This window comes from Cricetulus griseus (assembly GCF_003668045.3).
Source record: "Cricetulus griseus strain 17A/GY chromosome 1 unlocalized genomic scaffold, alternate assembly CriGri-PICRH-1.0 chr1_1, whole genome shotgun sequence".
In the NCBI taxonomy this organism is placed as follows: Eukaryota; Metazoa; Chordata; class Mammalia; order Rodentia; family Cricetidae; genus Cricetulus; species Cricetulus griseus.
The window spans coordinates 238763656-238788655 of NW_023276807.1; positions in this window are offsets into that span (position 1 = coordinate 238763656).

Here is a 25000-nt window from a genome sequence, read left to right on the forward strand (position 1 = left end):
CTAGTTTCCTATTGTTTAGGGTTGGAATTGGAATTAGAATTGGAATTCAGGCTTGAATTATAATTGGAATTTAGTCATCTTTCAGATGACTTTAGGGTTTAGGTGAAATAGACATAGTTAGGATGTGACATAAGCAGATTATTATATCTTATTGTATTTCACCCTTATGATTGTTAATTACAGATACTTTACACTGTTACTATTTAATCCTCTTTAGACTAAAGGGGAATTGTAGGAAACACCCTAATCATGCCTGCTTGGGGATGGTTACAGGTGTGCCTGGTCACTCCCACTTGGGCATGGTCAGGGTGATGTGAGGAAGGTTTCAGAGTGAGGGACAGGCACATGGGGCCCCCTTCTACTTACCTTGCTCCCTGCTGTCTGGCAAGGCTGTTCTGAGTAAGTAGGATTTTCCTAAATAAATATCCTTATACCTATACCTGACTCCATATTGCTATTTCAATTTATGGTGTATTTAGGAAGTTCCAAGAATCAAATTCACCCTCTACAGATTAAAGAAACATTCCTCAATTTCTGTAAAAATAGTCTATTCAGTGGAGCCATCTACAAGGTAAGACAAGGACATCCACAGATAGAAATTTTATGACTCTTCAACCATGCCAAGGTGGTATTTTCAGTGAATTTGTAGACTTTAAGTTGTCTATGGCCTATAAGTACCATTTCTTATAGATCTATGATCCTTCAAGTAATTTAATGAACTCATTGGTCATAACATAGATGTGGGTGGGATCAAATCTTTGGTTTCTTTATTGCCTTCTCTGGGATGGGCAGATATTGTTCAAATATCCCCAGGACAAGTTACAAAGTTTTCTTTGAAGTTTGATTTATTTAAGATAACATTATCACCTCCATAGTACTATTTCTTTTTTAAATTATTTTTTTTCATTTTACAGATCAACCTCAGTTCCACCTCTCTCCCCTTTTGCTGCCCCTCCACCTCCTTCCTTGCCACCCCCTCCACTCATGTCTAACCATTGCTCTTCTACATCATTGAAAACAATGGCACCTGGTTAGCCACATAATGTACCAAAGCACCTTGTTTTATTCAATTACTTGGACCAACAATCTCTAGGAAATCTCTCCATTAAAGAAATTTAGCCAAATTCCTTAAAAATATTTTTGTTTGAACATTGACTAATGCAGAGATTAGTATTAAGAATGTCCCTAAGAACCACAAAAAGAAGTCCCCCTCACACATAATAATCAAAACACCAAATCTACAGAATAAAGAGAAAATATTAAGAGCTGCAAAGGAAAAAGGCCAAGTAACATATAAAGACAAACTAATTAGAATCACACCTGACTTCTCAATGGAAACTCTGAAAGCCAGAAGGTTGTGGATAGATACCCTACAAGCACTAAGGGAGCATGGATGTCAACCCAGACTACTGTACCCAGCAAAACTTTCAATCATTACAAATGGAGAAAACAAGATATTCCATGACAAAAACAGATTTAAAAAATACATATCCACAAATCCAGCACTACAGAAGGTTCTGGAAGGAAAACTCCAACCCAAGGAACATAACTACATGCACAAAAACACAGGCAATAGATAATCTAATTTTGCCAAACACAAAAAAAGCAGGAGGGCAAAATCCACACACAATGACACCACCAACAATAAATCCAAACCAAACAAGAACCAACGAACAATGGACATTAATATCCCTAAATGTCAATGGTCTTAACTTACCCATAAAAAGATATAGGCTAACAGAATGGATAGAAGACAGAATCCATCCTTCTGCTGTTTACAAGAAACACACCTCAACTTCAAAGACAGGCGATACCTCAGAGTAAAAGGATGGGAAAAGATTTTTCAATCAAATGGCCTCAAGAAACAAGCCGGTGTAGCAATCCTAATATCTAACAAATTGGACTTCAAACTAAATCAATCAAAAGAGATGAAGGGCATTTCATACTCATCACAGGAAAAGTCCATCAAGATGAAATCTCAATCCTGAACATCTATGCTCCAAATATGAAGGCACCCACATTTGTGAAAGAAACATTACTAAAGCATAAACCACAAATAAAACCACACACACTTATAGTAGGAGACTTCAACACCACCCTTACGCCACTAGACAGGACCACCAGACAGAAACTCAACAAAGAAACAAAGGATCTGAAAGAAGTTATGACCCAAATGGGGTTAACAGATATCTATAGAGCATTCCATCCAAACTCAAAAGAATATACCTTCTTCTCAGCAACACATGGCACCTTCTCTAAAATTGACCACATAGTAGGCAACAAAGCAAACCTCCATAGATAAAAAAAAAAATTGAAATAATCCCCTGTATCTTATCAGACCACCATGCATAAAAGCTAGAATTCAGCAACAATACAAATGGCAGAAAACCTGCAAACTTTTGGAAAATGAATAACACCCAATTGTACCATTCCTGGGTTGAGGAAGAAATAAAAAAACAAATTAAAGACTTCCTAGAATCTAATGAGAATGCAGACACAACATACCCAAACTTATGGGACACTCTGAAAGCAGTGCTAAGAGGGAAGTTCATAGCACTAAGTGCCCACATGAAGAAACTAGAGAAAAGTCACATTAGAGAACTGACAGAACAACTGAAAACACTAGAGCAAAAAGAAGCAAACTCACCAAGGAGGAGTAGACGCCAGGAAATAATCAACCTGAGAGCTGAAATCAATAAAGTAGAAACTAGGAAAACATTACAAAGAATCAATGAAACAAAGAGTTGGTTCTTTGAGAAGATCAACAAGATAGACAAATCTCCAGCTAAACTAACCAAAAGGCAGAGAGAGAGCACACTAATTAACAAAATCAGAAATGAAAAGGGGGATATAACAACAGACACTGTGGAAATCCAGAGAATCCTTAGGTCATACTTTGAAAATCTGTACTCCACAAAAAAATTCGAAATCTAATGGAAATGGACAGTTTCCTGGATAAATATCACTTACCAAAATTAAATCAAGATCAGATAAACAGTTTAAATCGACCCATAACCCCTAATGAAATAGAAGCAGTCATCAAAAGCCTCCCAACCAAAAAAAGCCCAGGACCAGATGGCTTCACTGCAGAATTCTACCACAAATTCAAACAAGAGCTGATACCAGTACTCCTCAAACTGTTCTGCACAATAGAAGCAGATGGAATATTGCCAAACTCGTTCTACGAGGCTACAATCACTTTGATACCCAAGCCACACAAAGATAAGACTAAGAAAGAGAACTACAGACCGATATCCCTCATGAACATTGATGCTAAAACACTCAATAAAATATTGGCAAATTGAATCCAAGAACATATCAGAAAAATCATCCACCACGATCAAGTAGGCTTCATCCCAGGGATGCAAGGATGGTTCAACATATGAAAACCATTAATGTAATCCACCATATAAACAAACTGAAAAAGAAAAACCACATGATCATCTCACTAGATGCTGAAAAAGCCTTTGACAAAATCCAACATCCCTTCATGATAAAGATCTTGGGGAGAACAGGAATAACAGGAACATATCTAAACATGATAAACTCGATATACACCAAATCAATAGCCAACATCAAACTAAATGGAGAGAAACTCTAAGCTTTTCCTCTAAAATCAGGAACAAGACAAGGATGTCCACTCTCTCCATACCTCTTCAATATTGTACTTGAAGTTCTAGCTGGAGCAGTAAGACAAGAACAGGGGATCAAAGGGATACAAATTGGAAAGGACTAAGTCAAACTTTCACTATTTGCAGATGACATGATAGTCTACATAAGTGACCCGAAAAACTCTACCAGGAAACTCCTACAGCTGATAAACACCTTCAGCAAAGTAGCAGGATACAAAATTAACTCAAAAAAATCTGTAGCCCTACTGTATACAGATGATAAACTCAATGAGAAAGAAATCATGGAAACATCACCTTTCACAATATCCACAAAAAAACATAAAATATCTGGGGGTAACACTAACCAAAAAAGTGAAACACCTGTACAATAAGAACATTGAGACTTTAAAGAAAGAAATTAAAGAAGATACCAGAAAATGGAAAGATCTCCCATGCTCTTGGATAGGCAGAATTAACATAGTAAAAATGGCAATCCTACCAAAAGCAATCTACAGATTCAACGCAATCCCCATCAAAATCCCAACACAGTTTTTCACAGACATTGAAAGAACAATACTCAACTTTATATGGAAAAATAAAAAACCCAGGATAGCCAAAACAACTCTTTACAATAAAAGATCTTCTGGAGGCATCACCATCCCTGACTTCAAGCTCTACTATAGAGCCATAGTTCTGAAAACAGCTTGGTATTGGCACAAGAATAGACAGATAGACCAATGGAATCGAATTGAAGACCCAGATATTAACCCACGCACCTACGAACACCTTATTTTTGACAAAGGTGCTAAATCCATACAATGGAAAAAAGATAGCATCTTCAACAAATGGTGCTGGCACAATTGGATTCGGACATGCAGAAAATTGCAGATTGATCCATACCTGTCACCATGCACGAAACTTAAGTGCAAATGGATCAAAGATCTCTCCATAAATCCAGCCACACTGAATCTTCTAGAAGAGAAAGTGGGAATAACCCTTGAACAAATTGGCACAGGAGAACGATTCCTGAACATCACGCCAGAAGCACAGACACTGAGGTCTGCAATCAATAAATGGGACCTCCTGAAACTGAGAAGCTTCTGTAAGGCAAAGGACACAGTCAGTAAGACAAAACGACCACCCACAGAATGGGAAAAGATCTTCACCAGCCCCACATCTGACAGAGGACTGATTTCCAAAATATACAAGGAGCTCAAGAAGCTAGCCACCAAAACACCATACAATGAAATTAAAAAGTGGGGTGCAGAACTAAACAGAGATTTTTCAACAGAGGAATCTGAAATGGCTGAAAGACACTTAAGAAAGTGCTCAAAATCCTTGGCCATCAGAGAAATGCAACTCAAAACAACTCTGAGATACCACCTCACACCTGTCAGAATGGCTAAAATCAAAAATACCAATGACAACCTATGCTGGAGAGGTTTCGGAGAAGAAGTAACACTCCTCCATTGCTGGTGGGAGTGTGACTTGTAAGACCACTTTGGAAATCAGTATGGCGGTTGCCCAGAAAAATGGGAATCAATGTTCCTCAAGATCCAGCCATTCCTCTCTTGGGTATATACCCAAATACTGCATGTCCATACAACAAGGACATATGTTCAACCATGTACATAGCAGCATTGTTTGTAATAGCCAGAACCTTGAAGCAACCTAGATGCCCCTCAGCTGAAGAATGGAAAGAGAATACAATGGAGTACTACTCAGCAGAAAAATGCAATGGAATCTTGAAATTCGCAGGCAAATGGATGGAACTAGAAGAAAACATCCTGAGTGAGGTAACCCAATCACAAAAAGACAAACATGGTATGTACTCACTCATGTATGATTTTTAGACATAGAGCAAAAGTTTACCAGCCTATAATCTCCCCAAAGAAACTAGAAATCATGAATGACTCTAAGGGACAAATGGACCCCAGGAATGGGAAGTGGCATGAACTCCCAAGCTAATTGAGAGCATGAGGGTAGGGGAGTGGGTGCTGCCACAATAAGAGCACAAGAAGAAGAGTAGAGGCAAAGAAATGGAGGAGCAGATGTATTGATTGGGGGAAGAATAGAGGAGAGAGAGCAGGATGAGAGATACCATATCAGAGGGAGCCACTATAGGTCGAGAAGTGATCTGGAACTAGGAAGATCTCCAGATACCTACAAGGATTACACGATCTTACAGTCTGGTCAGTGGAGGAGAGGATGGCCTAGAAGCCCTTCCCCTAGAATGAGATTGATAACTACTCTCTATGCTATCCTAGAGTCCTCATCCAGTGGCTGATGAGAGCAGAGACAGATATCCACAGAAATACACTGAGCTGAAATCTGGAACCTAGTTGAAGAGAGGGAGGAATGAAGAGCGAAGGGGTCTGTACCAGGTTGGAGAAACCCACAGAAACAGTTGGCCTGAAAAAGGGAAAGCATATCGACCCCAGATGCTCTTTGGGAGGCCAGTACGGGACTAATCCAGCCCCCTGATCATGGATGCCAATGGGGAGGCCCCTGCACTCCTGGGAGCCTCCAGAGGTGGACTGGCGTTTTGCCCTGGTGTGTGTGGGGACTTCGAGAGCCCATCCCACTTGAAGGGATGCGCTCTGTCTCTGAACACATGGGGAGGGGCCTAGGCCCAGCACAGGAAGATTTGGTGGACTTGGTGGAGCCCTGGTTGGGGGCCCTACCCTGCCTGGGGAGTGGTGGGTGGATGGGGTGGGGGGTAGGTTGGAGGTGGGGGAGAAGGAATGGGGGTGAGGGGAGGGAGAGGGAGAGGGGAATTACATGTGAAACAAGCCTGTTCCCTAACTTGAATTAATAATAATAATAATAATAATAATAATAATAATAATAATAATAAGAGAAAAAAAAAGAATGTCCCTAAGAAAGAGTCTTTCAAGTACAACATTCACCTTGGATTGATCAAGCCTATAATAAGCCACTGTGACTTTCTTGCTGTAGCAAAACTGATGCCTAGTATCCTTTGACATATAGACTCCAATTATCACTCATAGTGAGGAGGAATAGGGTCATACCTCAAGGGTAAGGATTCAGTTAAGTGTAATTACTTTAAATAACATCAAAACCGTTTCTAAAAACCTATAGAATGCCCTAGATCTTTTTTGAATGCTAGAAAGCTTAAATAGATTTGAAAATAATTTTGAGGTCTTAAACTCTTAATCCAAGACAAGCATAGAGAAAGTAGAATGCTGCCATACCAGCATTAGAAGGGATAGGGAGACAGATACAGCTAAAAATAAAATACTAACTCTGACTTGGAATATAGCATAGTTGTAATGTCACTTGAAGGATCAACTTCAGTAAAGTTCATACGCTAAGGTTACGATATTGATTTTGAAGGATGAGTATCCCGAGAGTTATAATTGGGACATTTGAACAGAAATATTCTAAACATAAACTCTCCATTGTCTTACTGTATGAAACTTTAGTCAGTCTCTTCCTCCCTTTCTGAAGAAATTATCTCATTCCTGTGCTATCAGCACCTCAGGGTAAGTGAGGGTTTTGTACCAGCACAGAAAATATAAATACGTAAAATATCAACAGATTTCACAGATCCCTTCATTTATAATATGCTTGTTCTCAGTAATCATGTACAAAACTAAAGGAAAACAAAATCTTGCCCATAAAGTGTGTATTATGTAAACAAATGTATTAAATGCAACACGAAGTGAGTTATTATAGAAACAGCATCCAAAGGGATACTCAAAATCCAGACCGTATCTCTTTAGGAATGATGAGGACATTGTTGTTCCTTTCTCTCTTCTCCTATGCTACCTCTATTTTCTATTCCTCTCTCTTTCTTTTTATGTTTTCCTTTTCTTGGTTTTAAAAGTTCCATAGATGTTCATTCCAAGTGGAGAGATCAACGGGGCCTTTTGCTATGAAAGATGACTGCATAGATAAGTCTTCCTAATAACTGTCTGACTACCTCCCAACATAATAGCCACTTTTTCCCTCTGGTCTGAGCTTGTTGACTCCTTAGGGAGTCCCTCCAAAGAAGAGAGCTGCAAACCCACATAAAATTTCACCTCATATTTAAAGAAGCAATTTTAAGTTAAAGTCATTTATCTATCGTGAATTCTGCTTTTCTCTAGCTCAGATACATGGTGACATTTATTTCAGTCAATAACAACAAAATAGGAAATAACCTAGGCATCCATCTATGTCTGATTAGATTTACAGCTGTAGTATATTAACTTTAACAAATTTATACAACATACCAGCTGAAAAATGCAAACTCCTTGTTTCAGCATAAGCAAATACCACACTTACTTTTAACAAAGCATACATTTTAAAATAATGCAGAAATATTACATGTATGTGCTTCTTAAAAGGTGAAAATGCCCAAAAATTTTATCCACACTTAAAATTACCCAAGAGTAAATCTGCATGGATGGGACTGCCACTTATCCATTGAGAGACTGGGAAGGCAGACAGAGGGGGAAAAAGATGGACTCCAATGTACATTGTCTTTCCTGAAATAAACAAAAATATTTTGTTTGTTACTATGACTATGGTGAATGCACTTCTGTAATATTAGTTTTATTTTTTGTATTGATGTTCTCTTAAAATTTCTTTTTCTTTTACTGTGTTTGAAAGGAACACATGGCGGGAGTTCTACTCACTAAAAGAAATGTGTGTCTAGGACAAAGCTGTGAAGTATAAACATAATATATATCAGATCTCTAGAAATTTTTATATTGAATGATATGCTAATCATAGCAATGAAACAATTACTTTCTCTATTCTAATGCTGCTTAATAACAATCAATCTCAAAATACTAACAACATTCAGTTATGTGGACATTTTCCCAACCTCATCATTGTAACTTATGGCAGAATAGATGGTGCCTTGTATCAAGCATTTTCTTTTGCATTTCTGTTTGTTGTGATTTATGCCATTTACTTGTTCAGCCATTCCTTACCAGGTGTGAGCATATCTTCTCCACTTTATCATATGAAGTGGCTATCAAATCCCAGTGCATGTATCTTATGTGTGTGTGCTTTCTGTAATTTCCTTCTCCTTTTAATTGATAGCACCTTAGTCTCAATCCTCTTTACACACCCAATAATACATATAGAGCCTCTTGGTCTGTGTTTTAAATCTCTGTCTCTCAGGCCCACCCAAATCCCCTGCATTTTAAATCAGGAAAGTTGAATCCTTTTCTTTGGTGTTCTAACAAGAAGTTTGTGTTAGTGTTCTTTTCTTTATAGAGGGTAGCTCGAGTGGTTAGGATCCTTTGTTTTAACAGAATGTTTGTCTAGACGATAATCAGTGTTTAAATGGGCCTATGTCTCCATCATAAGTGTTTTTGAATAAACTCTCATTGCTCTTTAAATTCCTAATTTGAGTAAGGGGTATAAAGAAGTTGAGATCATTTCTGGTGTGTGTGTTTGGGGGTTGATTTGGGGTCCATTACATGTATGTGTCATGTGTCTATTTAGAAAAAGCAAAGTGACGGTAGGCCTTGCACAACTGCATTCGTTCATTAGAAATTCAGTTTGTCTGTAAGACAGAGGGTTCACAAAGAGGGTTCAAGAGGATAACTTCAAGGTATATTTTCTACAACCATACAGAAGAACACCATGAAAAGCTAACTTCAAGCTCACGTATACGTTTTAGAACATGTCCCTAGTGATCTTAGATGGCTTTGCAAGGAGGGTCACCAGACAGTATCTATGCACATTGCCCAACAGCCTGTACTAGGGATCTGGGCTCTGTCCAGTCATGCAGGTCTACAGACCTGCCTTTTCTTTTCTAGCACTCTGCTTAAAGCACTGTTCTTGGATCTTTTTATGGTCCATCAACTGAATCCCCCTAACACGGAGAAGGGGGTATTCTAAAGACACTTCTCATTTTCACTCAAAGTAAGTTCATAAAACTTCCATAGCTTTTGTTCAATCCACTGGTATGCACTGGCAGTTGATTCACCTGCTAGGAACAAACAAAAGTTATAGCTTCTGTCTTCTGTGTTTCTGGGTTCTTGATTATGTGGTCACAATCACTCAATTGGAGATTACAGACTAAACTCTCAGCTTTGGCTTGTGGTTTTAGTTAAATGGTCTGCCTTCTGATAGTTCAGTGTGAGTTTCTACATTGCACATACACAGAAACAGACAGACACAGAGAGAGCCAGCAGCCAAGGAGAGGGTAAGGGAGAAAGGGAGAGAGTGGGGGAGGGAGGGTGAGAGAGAGGGCAGGAGAGGGAGGGGGAGGGAGCTCAGCATGTGTCTTTGGTGACAAAGAGGGCAGAATTTATCATCCATACCTTTCATTTCCCTGTTTCTGTTTCACTTTTCCTATCTTGGATCATCCGAGTGAACATTCCTGCTATTCTTCTGTCTTTAGCTTTGCATATAATTAACCTCTGGGACCTGCATTTCCTCTCTAATTTGCAGGAAAGCTTTGGAAGCCATAGAGTCAAATTACTGTTCTTCTGGCATTTTATGTAATATACTGAAATGCCTTTGCATTTTATTTTATTTAATAATTTAAGTAGTATAACATACTATCCATCTTTCTTTTAGAATAACAGTAGAAACTCCAAACATAAATAGAAATATCTCATTGATCTGACAGCTTGTTTAAGGAATATTTTCCTGACAACATGTTCATTGCATATGTTCATTTTCTGGAGAATTAATGGTAACTCTATACAGACTAGAAACAAAAGACTATGATGCACACTACCTTATTCAAAACATTCAAATTCTACATAGTTGTCCATTTTATTTGTATTCTGCTATAGCAAATATAAATTATAATTAATGATCTATTTGTTCCCAATATCCTTGAATTAAAATTATAAGTGAACCTGTAGGTAAAGCTCAAATATAGTTTTCTATTTAAGCACTGTATTCACTCTGAAATACAAGAAAACATTTATACGGTTTTGAAACTAAAGAGATAATGTATGTTATGCTCTTTTGTTGACATTTCTTCTACTGAATTTAAAATTTAAATTTCATGTGAATAAACACTGAATCTTTACCTTTACATTCCTTACAGAGTTTAAGAAAGTGGAGATTGTACATATATGATATATAATATATGAATACATATATTCATATACACACATATAAACTAAAACACTAAATATACAAGAAGCATCAAGCATAATATAAGAAGACTTTGTTGTGTCTCAACTGTCACTTTTCTAGTTTAAGTTTGTAGGAAAGGTGAATTATCATTTTCTTTGCTTACTTTTTAACAACTAATTAATTCTCTTGGTAGAGAAACATTTGATTTATCAAATTGAAAATTCCTAAATGCATATTAAACAAATTACTCTTCATCATAAAATTCAAGAACAGTCTCTGCACATTTGATCAAAATGAGGAAAAGGGTTTCCATATAGTTTAGCATTTAGCATGACACATTACTATTCTTATGTGCAAAGCTTTACATTGTTCAACTTTTCTGTATCAAAGCATTTTGTTTTTCTACACAGCTTCATTTTATAAAAAATAAGGAATTAACTACAGATACTGGTGTTTTGGATCTTGAAACTCTGGCAGATGGCTGCTAATTTATGATTGGGTGGATAGGTGGCAGATTCTTTGTTAGACTAATGATACTTTTTTAATTCACAAGGTAAAAAGGGAGATTGTGGATCTATTACACAGAAAAGCTTTACATATCCCCTCTTCTCTAGGACTGTGTTTAAGATAGACATAGAGCATGAACCTGGAAATTTTGACTCAAGTTTAGACATGGAAAACACTTCCAGACAGTGAAGATTAGACTGAGCAGACATGGTTGTCTCAAAAGCTCTCAGCTCTGATTTCAGTGCCTTTGTCTCCTCCAGCTCCTCCCCCCACCATCTCCTCCAGATGCTCCCTTCTTCCAGCTTTGTTTTCAGCTCCTCCCCCAATTAGGGAGAGGTCATTGGATAACAGGCAACCTGGGCAAATCAGTATGGAGCCTTTAGGTTTCCCAGGATACCGCTTATTTTGTCAGACTCAAAGAGAGCTATTCCTTTGGTTGAGAGTTTAAAAAACAATTTGAAATTACTTTTCCTTTCTTTTACTTTTCTCTATGACAGAAGCCAGAACTCACACTTACAACCATCTCTTAAAGATTCATGAAGTGTTTGATATTAAGATGTTAGTTAATAGTCTCAAAGAATTTCATTCAAAGATCCCCACCATAGCTGAGTACTTATGTCTGGATAAGAAAGATCTTATGAGGCATAGCTAATTTACACTTTCACCTAGTAGGATTGACTTGAGCAGAGAAACCTATTTAGTACCAAGAGTTTATAATGTTAACCATGCAATTTCAAGTATTAGCTCATTCATTTTCCCACATATTTATAAAAATAGTCCCATAAATCTTTCAAATCTATATTATTTAATAAAAAGTAAGTAATAATATTGCTCACAATTCATTTTGTTAATATTTTAAAGAAAAAGTCCCTGAAAATGGTAGATTGTTTCAGCAAGTATAATTTTAATCCCATAAAACTATAACTCGTAGTGAAGAAATTACATTTTATGTGTTTATATTTGAAATATTGTGATGTGGTTGGAGGTATACATTATTTTATTAATGATATCCATCATTTGAGTAACCTTTTCATGAAAACAACCAGGTCATATGCAAATCACAAACTGACCTTACTTCCCCTTGTGAGGTCTGTTCATCTGGAATGGTCAAAGCCTGAAAGCTGAGGAACTCACCCTCAAGGTCAGGAACCTTTAATCTAACTAGGGAGACAACACAAATAGTATAGAAACAATGACTTCCAAAGTTAGCTTAGGAAATCAATACACTATGGAAAAGAAATCCCTTTATCCTACCATAGGTTCCAGCTGCCAAATCTTCCTTATAAAATAGATGACATAATTAAAAATTAATATAGTCTCAATTGTTTTCTGAGCTCAGAAGTTTCAATTAACAATAAAAGTAGACTTGTATTTTGATTTGACATAAGTCTCATGAATTCACAGTCAGAACACATTTGACTCCAAATTATTTCAAAACTACATTGAAAAAGACGTGAATAAGATAGAAATGTGATAATGGGATGCATTTCTGAAATAAGATAACCTGTTCTTAGATGTTTAATTTATGCAAATATTTCTACAGTAACATTTTTTCTAGTCTGCCATTTTCCACATACTGCAAAAATTAGTATAATGTAGCTTTTATATATTTTATTGTAAAATTCATGTTTTATGAAGATCGGAATATGTAAAATAATTACAATGTAAAAAGAATGATATTTTATAAAATTAAGTGAATAGAACCAAGTTAATCCAGATAAGGTTTGTGTGTACTGAAGTGAATTAATCAGATGAAGGGAAACTCATCTCCCATTTCTATATTGATTTTAAAAGTGATCCTAAGACATTATTATGCATGAAGTAGAACATAACTAGGATGATACATAGGTCTGGAAATTGTGTAGCAGGAATAATTGAGACATACAAGATAATTATTCCGGAGTTTAATAAATTCTATTAAGGCAATATATTTCCTAACTATAATCTGTCTCTTAATGAGTAAAAAGCTATTTAGAAGAGCAAGTACATATTTTCAGAATAACTCCAGAAAGCTAGCTAGGGTTAATTATTTTAGAATAGAGAGAATCAAAATTAAATTTAAGAAGGAAAGATTTTGGCTAACAAAGAACCACTCAATCATAAAATGAACCCAACTTTGAAGTAGCCAAGGAAACACTATGTGGGAAGTGCCTACTACAATAAGTATAAAGGACTACACTGTTATGACATACCCAGTTATTGAGTGAAAAGAAATAATTCCTTCTAGATACTGTTTAACTATTTCTGAATATAGGCATTTAGGAAAGGGATTGAAAATAAACAATACCTTGTATTTGTAATTTTTAATTATGTGTATTAACCTAAACTTTGGTGTAGATGTTTAGAAATTAGCGCTTTTTTGCTTTTGCGGTACTGTAGAGTATTTTCAGTATGTAGACTGATCTTTAATGGCTGATCCACCTCTCCTATCTCTTACCTCTGCACTATAGCTCAGCAAGTTAAGCTACCAGGAAATTATCTAATCTGCTGTCTGGTGCAACACACCAGACACCAGCATTGTAAAATCAATAAACTTAGCTATTCATATAGTTCTAAAGCATACCTTGCATGTGAGATCAATTAAACTGAGTGAACTTTAGGACAGGTACTAGATAATCCATCAGAGCATATTCTGTTTTCTTTATTTGTGACCATGATCCAAGTATGATGTCATTCAAAAGAGATACTGAGAGTGACAATTAAAAAAAGATAACTTTAATAATATATGTTTTATCAAATTAGAAACTAACTACTATTTTTGTTTTGATTGGTTTCATTTCTTAGGTTGTAAGAATTATTTCCAATAAGAAGCAGTGAAAGAACTTCAACTTAGTAATTAGGGCAAACTCCAGCAGAATATCACTTTCACACTGAAAAAGACAAGCTAGACAAAATAAAGAGGACAAAATGCTTAAAGCAATTTTATGGCAAATGAAATTAAGTTCAAGCAAATATGGGCATTATAATTACAAAGAAAGACGTATTCAGATGATTGTACTTAATGGTATGGTTTTTTATGAGAAAATAACATGCAAATTAAACTAAATGTTTTAGGATTCAAATTGAAGCCAGCAATCAAGTCATTATTAACTTCTAAAAAGACACCAATCATGCCAACTTAATTCAGTGCTATGATTGATCCATGAGTCACTTAAAGACCCTAGTGAGGTCTTATCCCGCTTGCAGTACCAAGAAAATAATTGTCAAAAGTAAAACTTTTGGACCAAACAACATGTAAATATTTTAGTTTTAGGTAATCATAACTCAGAATGAATGTATATTAATATTTAGTCAAAAAAAGGTATCCTTTAAATACCCTGATGCCGTAGGGGGAAAAAAAGAACAGGTTTAAAGCATGGATATTTAAAGGATACCTTGTATGAATAAATGTTAATAGACCTTAAACTGTTGAAGTGCTCATCTATATCAACTGACTATGTCTGCCAGTAAATGTTCATAATTGCATTTAGTTTGCCTGGTTCTGAGGGTCCCCAAATTACTCTCTGTTCCTGGGTTTGTTGCACATACTGGCACAGACTATAAGTCCTGCTTTATTGCTTTGTTTTCAAGGAAGACAGCCTCACAGAAAGTAGTAAGTCTTAATATATTGTCTGTATTTCTAGTATGTATAAATATCTTATTGTTATGTCTTTCCTACTTTCTACAGTTAACCTGATTTACTATCTGTTTTATGTATATCTCAGCCACTAGTAATACAATTCATGTTCCAAATTCCATCCCCCCCCCTTAAGCTGAGGCTGAAGCTGTGGTTTATTACCACATGTAGTAAACATTCTTCTCTTCTTCTTAACATTCTAAACTGTAACATTTTCTAGCCACTTGTTTGTGCATAGTAGCAATTTCTTCACAAAGCATTTAAAATGCTTGCAATCTATCCATCTTTATCCATCTTTGTAACTTACACCATAGCTGGAGTTGAACACTGTAAATAAAATGCATGCTTAGTATAATTCTAAGAAACTAGATTATTCTTTGTTAAAAGAATCGTGTGAGCAACAGACTTCCTCAGTTGTTCACTGCCTCTGTAGTTAGGAGTGTGCTTGGGAGGATGTTTCTTGACATGATTTCAAAATCCTTATTTTCAAAAGAAGCATGTATCTGTTAATAATGATATGCAGATAAAGCGATCCATATATTTTCCAGAATAAATTTAATTTTAGGATCATCACCTACTAAAAACTTTCAAATCACCTATTTTTAAAATGAGAAGCTGAAGAAAATAGAATAATAGTTAACATTAACCATAGTCAAGATCATAAAGCATATCTTCCAAAACTGTGAACCCTAAACAAAATAAGTTCACCAGAGGCTTGCAGGCATTTCCCAGTGTCTCACCTAATTTGTCTTGGCTCTGATTCTTTAGTGTTGACTCTGATCTGGACACTTAAATTCAAAGAAAAAAGGATGAAGTGAAGAATGGGCTTAACTTCTTTGCCACTAATCCAGAGGGAGCAAAGGCTGCTTGAACAACTAAAGTGGTCCTATAAAGCACAAATGCCATAGAAAAGGATCATTAAAATATAATTTATTTGTGTAGAAAAGAAAGATAAATTTTCTTGATTTTCATTTTACAATAATTATACCAGCTAGAATACATGTCATTTGATCATACTCACCCCTAGCCCACTTCCTCCTAGATCAAAATCCCTTTTCCTACAGGGCCAAATTTGTGTTCTCTTTTCTTTTTTTCAAACACCATGTCCAATTTGTGTTATCCATATATATTTGGAAGTGTGATCCTCCACTGGAGCATGGTCCACTTGCCAGAAGCAGCACTCATAGAGACACTCCTCTCCCGGGAGTTTTCAAGTGTTCCTCATAAAAAGTTGATACTTCCTTTCTGAATAATTATGCTTTCTGTGCTGGAATTTGTTCTGGTTTGAGCTTGTATGTAGTATGTACATGTTATCATAATCACTGTGATTTCATATGTGCAGCTACCCTGCAGTGTCTAGGGGACAAATTTTTCTTGTATTCTTCTGACTCTTAAATTCTTCCCATACATTTTCCTCAGTGTTCTCTGAGACATGTGAAGATGGGGTGTGATATAGACTTGAGATATAGACTTAGCCTTTTAGGACTGAAAATCCCATAATCTCTTATTCTCTGAACTTTGGATAGCTGTGATCTTAGTTTCAATCCCATTTTACTGCATATAGATGCTTCTTTGATGAGGGTTCAACAATGTATTCATCTAATTGTATAAAGGTAAGTCATTATGGGTTAGTTTAATACTATATCCTATTAACAGAAGAGTAATAGTAGGTTCTCTCCTGGGTCTATGACACATATAGCCACAAATTCTTGGCATGACAATGGTGTCAGGTATGACTTTTATCTTGTGGAGCATGGCTAATATCCAATTGGTCACTCCCATGAAATTACTTCCTCCCATGATGTTCATGTCACTACTGCACTAGTTGGCACATCTTGCCAGGCCAGATGCTATTGTAGTTTGCTGAGTTCACAGCTGGGTATGATTGATGAGTATTTTTCTCCTCTGGTACTATGTTTAGAACCTTCAAGTTCTGTAGAACTAGTCCATAGGAAGCAAGTTTCCTTCTTGACATCTCCATGTTTTGGGCCTCAAATATATGGTTTATTCAACAATAGGGTCTGGAAAGTAACTATCTGAATTAAAAATAGGGTGTAATATTTAGTAGTTTATACATCCCCATGGGCCAAGAATTTGAAAAAGGTAAGCAATTTTTTTGACACTGGGATTTTATTTATTAGAAAATTGTGTGTCTGTGTGTGTGTGTGTGTGTGTGTGTGTGTGTGTGTGTGTGTGTGTGTGTGTACACATATACACATATATGTGATTGGGGATGCCCTTCTGTATGATGTGAATGTTTCTCTTATTGGTTGGTGAATAAACCTGTTTCAGCCAATGGACAGGCATGATGTAGCCAGGCAGGGCTACCAGACTGGGAAAATGCTGAGAAGAGGAACACAGAGGATGAGTTGTGGGGGAGACACCATGTAGCTGCCAAGAGAGCAAGAGGTCTGAGCATCACAGGTAAGTCAAGACCATGTGGAGATACACATATTAATAGAAACGGGTTAATAGTTAAGAGAGAGAGAGCTATCCAACAAGAAGCCTGAGCCATCTGCCAAACAGTTTATAATTAATATGTCTCTGTATGTTTATTTGGGACTAAACAGCTGTGGGATGGGACAGAAAAGAAACTTCCCATTACACATATGTGTATATTTATATATATCAACTCCCATGATAGTAGGTTTCCATGTGACATTTTTGAAAGTTTTCATTAGAATTATTTATCCCTCCCTGAATTGCTTCCTCTACACTAACCTTTTCATCTCAAACTCTACTTTAATCTTGCCATTAAACCCCTACAGCCTTCCTACCATTGCTTTCTATCTTCCCTTCCCTGAGAGTTTCCTCATGACCATTTATTAATTTCCTTTTCAGTGGACATTACAAATTGAACACATGTAAGTGAACATTCAAAGGTAACATTCACTAATGAGAAAAAAAATTTCATCAGGAAATTATTTAATATAACTTCATTTTTGTTCCAGCTGTTTTTCATATTTATAGTTTATTAGAATTTACTGTTCTTTAAAGATATATTTTATTTTTATTGATGCTTGTATGTGTATTTATATATTCCCAGGTATGTGAAAATTCCTACAATAATAAGAAGAGAGTGAGGAGGAGGAAGAGGAAGAAAAAATGTTGTTTAAATAAATGTTAATTCTCTTAATACAGCATTCATCTCATTTTAAAAGATTTGGGCAAATCCTTAAAATGCCAAGGACACTTTGAGTTTTTGTTGAAGACTTCTTCCAAGTCCTTTGGTAGAAAACACTGACAAATCTTATGATTGTACCTAATTTGATTTAGTTAGAGTAACACTCAGCCATAGAAAAAGATCATTAAAATATAATTTAATTGTTTAAAAGGTGATAAATTTTCTTGACTTTGTATTTTACATTAATTATCCCAGCCAGAATATGTTTCATGCAGAAACATATATAGTAGTAGACAAAAATCAGTTATTTTTCACAATAAAAAAGACAGATTTGCAGATCTATAAGATTAAGAAGAATCCACATATGGTGGCACTTACCTATAATCCCAGCAGTTAAAAGACAAAGCCTAGAGAATCTTAAATTATTGGCCAGCTTGGGCAATGGAGTAAGACCTTGTCTCCAAGAATCAAGGAGTAGAAGGACAAGGACGCACAACATTCTCTATCCAGTAAATATTTTTATCTGTGGTTTCTGTTCATGTTTCGAAGTTTTGTGTTCTTATAATAAAATACTTGAAGCACTCATCAAAAGCCAGGAAAGGCTTATTTGGCTCTGTTTTACAGGATTTACTTAACAGTTGTTCAGCCTGTTTCTTGGTGAGTAGTTTTTTATTGTGGAGGTGAATATATGGGGTGGGAGCAAGCTGCTCTACCAATAGATGATGGAAGAAAAGAGAGAGCAAGAGGCTCGAATTATACTTTTCCCTCAGGCCACATCTAAAAACCTCACTTCTTTGTTCCTCCCACTGAACTCCACTTCTTAAAAGTAGAATCCCTTCCCAGTAGTTTCTGGTAGGGTGGCAGTAGGTGGGGGAGGGGGCAGGGTCTTTAGAATACAGAAATGGGAAATATTTCAAGTACACTACAAGTACTTTTCAAGTACAAACATTTCAAGTACATTACAGTGCTGTTTTGCACTTTGTTTTCATTTATTTTCTTTATGAGAAAATGTGATTTTAGCTTTACAATATTTGAATTCTGAAGAGCAGAGACGTCTGTTTAAGTGAGCAACATTCTGTCACCATTCTTTATACTTGTTTATTTTCGTGGCACCTCTATGTTTCCGTGTACCAACATTATCTTATTTTCTTAATTTTAAAACACAATTTAACTTACTTTTCTTATTTTTGGAAATCCTCTGAGGATAATGTTGTGTAATATGAAATGAATAAATAATAAGCAGGAAAGCTAAGCAGGAACCAACACATTTAGCTTCTCTATACCTTGAATTACCTTAATCACATTCTTTACCTAGACTCACTCTCTTAGCTCTGTTTTTCCTTTTTTAATTCATTACAGTAGATTGACACCATCATAAATCACTTAATACCACTTAATGTGTTTTTGAGAGTGATAAGAAATTAATGTTCATGTTTATCTGAGTGTACTCTAAACACTATATTTAACTGCTTAAATATATATCTTCAGTGAGCCATCCACTGTATGGTGTTTTGGACAAATCATAATCCATCAATTTGAGAAACATCAGAATCACTTTGCATTCTTAAGTAACATGGATTGGTCTTGGGATACACTGTTTCGAGTTATTCTATCTTACACCTTCTATGGTTCCATCCTTTTCTCTCTAACTTTTTTTCTTTAAAATTTTATCACTGTATTTTATTTAGATGTAGACAATAATCCTTGAGTTCCTTTCTATTTCCCAAGGAGGGAACACTCATCAGTGTCCCCCATTGTTCTTCTGGAATTTTTTAGTGTAGGAGAAGGGAAATTGAGAACACTGTTAGACAGGATCTGATATGCTTGTTGTACACAGAGTTAATACAACAGGAAGAAGGAAACCATCTAAAATGTTGATATGACTAGAATTTTGATAGCGTAGTATCTCCATTTACTAGAAATTAATGAAGCAATGTTATTATCTTTATGAAATGTATTATATTTTAGGAAGGCAATAAAAGAAATATCATGATTATTCAATCTTCTAACACCAAGAGCTTATAATTAACACCTCTTCTTGTTCACAAAGATTAAAGGCATGAGCCACCACCACCCTGCTTAATATTTTCTATTATTGAACAGAGTTTACATACAATACATTCAGATTATGGTTTCTCCTTCCTCCAAAAGTGTCCCCACATCCTCCCCTGTTTGGATCCATAACCATTATGTCTCTCCTTAGAGAACAAACAGCCATCTAAAAAACAATAATAAAGTAAGAAAAGAAAAAAGCAAAACAAACCAGAGGAAGACTGAACAAACAGAATCCCATAAAAACACAAAACTAGAATCCAGAATATACACTTGATAGATCTGCAAGTGACTGTTTAGTAGGGGGTTTGCTTTCATAACTGACTGTGAAAGCAATATTCAGATATCTAAGTTCATTGAAGTATTTTTCTACCAAGAACAGAAAAGTCATGTATATGCAACTATGTATCATCTAATTTTAATCTGTTACTGAAAATATCATATTGAATAAAGTAGAAAAACATCCTGCCAATACCAAAAAGTAACTTCTTTCAATTGCAATAATTACTTCCTTAATTCCTATAGATTCTAATTATAACAGAGGTATATATTTCTCAAGGCTCACCAATGCCATTTGTATAAAAATCCATTAAAGAGTCAAATGTAAAGTGTCAAATGCTTAGAAATCTTAATCCATATGCCTTAGCATTAATGGCAATACACAACTTCATGACACTGCAAAATGTATTTTCTTCTGCAAAGACAATTTGATTGTAATTTTTACTATATGCACATTTTTTTCTATTTCTCCTATCTGTAGTTCCTCTATAAAATATTTTTATTCTTATCAAACTATTTCCTATAGGATCACAATGAATATTTAAGTAATCACTGAATATGTTAATATAGTCTCCAAATATTTCAATTTCAAAATTACTAAAATTTTCACCTCTAAGATTAATACAGGCAAACTGACATTTAAGTATAGAAGCAAAAATCATTTTTACTTTTTATTATAGAGACAAGATCTCACTATGGAGACAAAAATTGCTGCTCCTTTGCTATCCTTCATTCTCAGTTTCCTGAGAGCAGGGGTTATAGTCACAGATCACTGCCAGACAAAATAGCATCTTATATTGAAGCATTAATTCACATATATTCAGACATTGATGCATATGTACATTCATATATAAATTACTTCTATTTCTAATATATATGAAGTCATTAAAAGCATTATTTATAGTATATGCATACATATTTATGTTTTCTTATAATTTTCTTCCTGTTTATAGTTTTGAAATACTAATAAAATATGAATATTTTCAGAGTTAATCTATTTTGATTTCCATTGCTGATTCATTACATCCTATAGAAATTTATGGCATGAGTGCCTGAAGTTTTACTTCTAATCTACCTTATAACATCATCTTTTCCCTCTATGGTTACTTTTATTTCCAATATTCATGATGTGTAAATATCATTTCCAACAACTCCATTAACCTTGACCCTTCCTATTCTGCAATCAGGCACAATTCCAGAGTTTCTCAACTTCACACTTCTTAAATATATACTGTGATACTTGATCAGATCACATTTTATAGAAGCTAAACAAATCTCCACTCTTTTATTCACAATTAATTTTGAGGGTAAGCATTGAGAATACGTAATTTTGGCTTATAAACATTTAAATGAGTTAACTTATTTGTCTATAAGCATATGCTTACTCAATATTACTAAATTATAAATTTTTATGATACCATATTTATCCTACTGTTTTCATATATCCATATATTTAAAATCAAAAAGAGTCCTAGAATACACAACTAGCTGGCTATTGATTTTATCATTTGAAAGTCCTTTTAAAAATCTTTTTATGCCAGAGAAAGAACAAAATTCTTTTTTATATTTATTTATTTTATGTATGAGTGCTCTGGCTGTGAGCTACCAGGTGCTTGATGGGAACTGAACTCAGGATCTGTGGAAGAACAGCCTGTGCTCTTAACTGCTAAGACATCTCTGCAGCCCAAAAGAACAGAATTATTTTTGTTGTTCTATTATCTTTCTTCTATTTTAGTATCTTTCTGTTATTTTTAATATTTTAGATATTCTCTAAGAATTTCTTATATTTTGAGCATATCAATTCCCTATTTTACCAATTCAAGTTCTCCCAGACTCTCTCAACATGTCCCTATCCTAATTTAATGTTGCCTATGTGCAAACAGTTTGTGGGATCAGAACACAAGAAATGTACTATTGGCTACAATATCAAACAAAACTATCTCTACTCAGCAGCAATCAACTGTCAATATCCCCTTAGAGTTGGTGCCTAATGTGCAACAATTCATTCAATTCAACACTGCTGGAATTTTTATTGGCTTGAGTTCATGAGTGCAATATCCATGTCACATCCAAAATCTAGTATTTCACAGCATTGCCCTGTCCTCCAGCTCTTACATTCTTTCTGATTCTTCTGTCTCAATGTTACATGAACCTTGGACGAGACAGGACTGTAAATTTATCCCTTTTGTGGCTGATTACTCATTTTCCCATTTCCTCAGCACTTAGACCAGTTGTCTGCATTAATTAGTATGTACTGTGAAAGTAGTTTCTCTGACCGTGGTTAGGTTATCAAAAATCTACATTTATATGCATAGTTTATGAGCATAATCATGTAGAAAATAAAAACAATACATTTGTCCTTAGGGCCTTCCTAGAACTCCATAGTCTTGGGCTTTTGATCAGGTCTACATATTGGTATGAGATCCCTCCTTCGAAGCAGGTCTCAAATCAGATAAGAGAATGATTAGTTACCATCACCATCATGACACCATTGAAACTCTAGACAGTCTTGTCTGGAATGTCGGTATTGTAGCATGTGGGGTCCATTACAGAGTGAAAATACTGATGTTACAAAAACCTTGAAAACCAGATTCTTTATATCCTGCAAACTAAATTCATGTTATTTTTAGTGATAGGGACTTACTATCTAATTATTGTAGGAAACCAACAACAACATTTTGTGTTATTTGGAGGACTTCTGGGATCTTTCTGCCTGGTACTTTGTTTAAAAACCTGTGTCTCCTGAAAACAGCAGTCTACATCATTGGAGGGTAGCCCTATTCAAATGTCTTTTTAAAAGTAAATTTTTAATTAGCCTAAAAATAGTGGGTTAATAATACTTTTCTTATGCAATTTTGCTTTGGTTAATCCACCACTTACCACATTCTTATCCCTATCCTTTAGCACAATACATGCTTAAACCTTAAACACCAAGTATTTACATGTCTTCTTTCATACCATGTATGTCTTCCTATTAATTTTTGCTGTACTTTTAATTCAATTGCAAAATATTAGGTTTCCATATTACATTTTCATATGGCCTCCATTTTGGTTTATTCCTAGACCCTTGTTCCTATTATTACTCCAAACTTTCCAAGCTTAAACCTTTATGCCCCTCAATAACCTACCACTCTAATTTACCTACACTCTGTACCCCTCAACTCCTTTGATGCACACCCTATTAATAGCACCTTTATAGATTCCTATCTTCCATATATTCTTCAATTTAAACATACAAAACAAAAGTTTCAAAGCTAGGATTCACACATGAAACAGAAAATGTTGTATATGCCTTTGTGAGCCACAAGTACCTCATTCAGTATATTTTCACTTTCATTTCAATTAAAAACACATTTTAGGATTGAATTTTTCTTTGCAAATGAATAAAATTTCATTGTGTATTTGTACCTTGTTTTCGTCATCCATTCATCAGTTAATGGACATGTAGGCTGATTTCACTTCCTAGCTTTTGTATGTCATGCAGCAATTAACATGGATGTTCACTTATCTCTGTGGTAGAATATAAAGTCCTTTGTGTACATCCTTAGGAGTTGCATAACTATCATGGTTCTAGTCCTGAATTTTCGAGAAGCCCCTAAACTGATTGGAAAGAAGAGTTGTCTAGTTTCTTTTCTTCTGGGATGACGAAGCACCCTAACAAAAATCAAAACAGGGAGGAAGGGTGTATTTGACTTACAATTCCAAGCTGCCGCCCAGCGTTTTGAGGAAGTCAAAGCAGAATTCATCTAGTTTGTCATGCCATATTGGCAGTCAGAGGCAGAGAGAAACAGTTGAATCCATGCCACGCCACTTGCTTTCTTGCTCATCTAGTTTTCTACAGTCTTATACAGTGCAGGAAGCCCTGCCCAGGTAATGGGACCACTCATAATGCTGATAAAGAACTGTCTGTCCCTGAATTAGGAAACAATCAAGACTATCCCACAGACAAGTTCCCAGGCCAATTTGAACTTGACATTTATTTAATTGAGGCTCTCATCTCGAAACATTCTAAGTAGTAGCCAGCTGATAGTTAAAATGTGTCACTTAACTTTAGTGTCCTCAGATTCCTGAATGCTGAAGTTGTCAACGAGTATGCCATTATTATTGTTCATGTTTCTGCTTTTCGACACCACTTAGCTTACTTGCTGTATTTCCTCAGTACTCTAAATTGAATGATTTTGTCTTTTAACAGATTTACTCATCTTTTGAAACTTAATCCAAAAGGCATCAGACTTAGCTGTATTCAAGCTGAAGTTGTATGTGAGGAGGGCTTTGCTTTTATAGCTATAAGCATGTTGGTTTTTAAAAACGAACAAGACTTGTATGAATGGGCTTGATCCCTTCAATCCATCTGCTATGTAAGGGTATATACCTTCCCTCCCGTCGGAAAGGTAAAATCTTTAAATATACCCTTAGAAAGGAGGTGTCCTCAGGGTTACCTTCCAGCACCTTGATTCTCAGACTCTATAATCATATGAGAGAATTGTTTCAAGAAATCCCCTTTATAAATGTACACATGTATGCGTTTTTTAAAAAAATTTTACTCTTTTTCCAGATAACTAATGCCTTCAGTAATTAACATTACTTTAATCTTTAAGAGGAACAGGTACTTTATTGATTTATTTTACGAGTTTCTTTAATAGCAGCGATTGATCTTTTATATGAATATTTAGCCATTTCCATAATTAGCTTTGTGTCCATCTACAAATCTGTGGATGCATTCAATGGCTAGTTATTATTCTTCCAGCCATT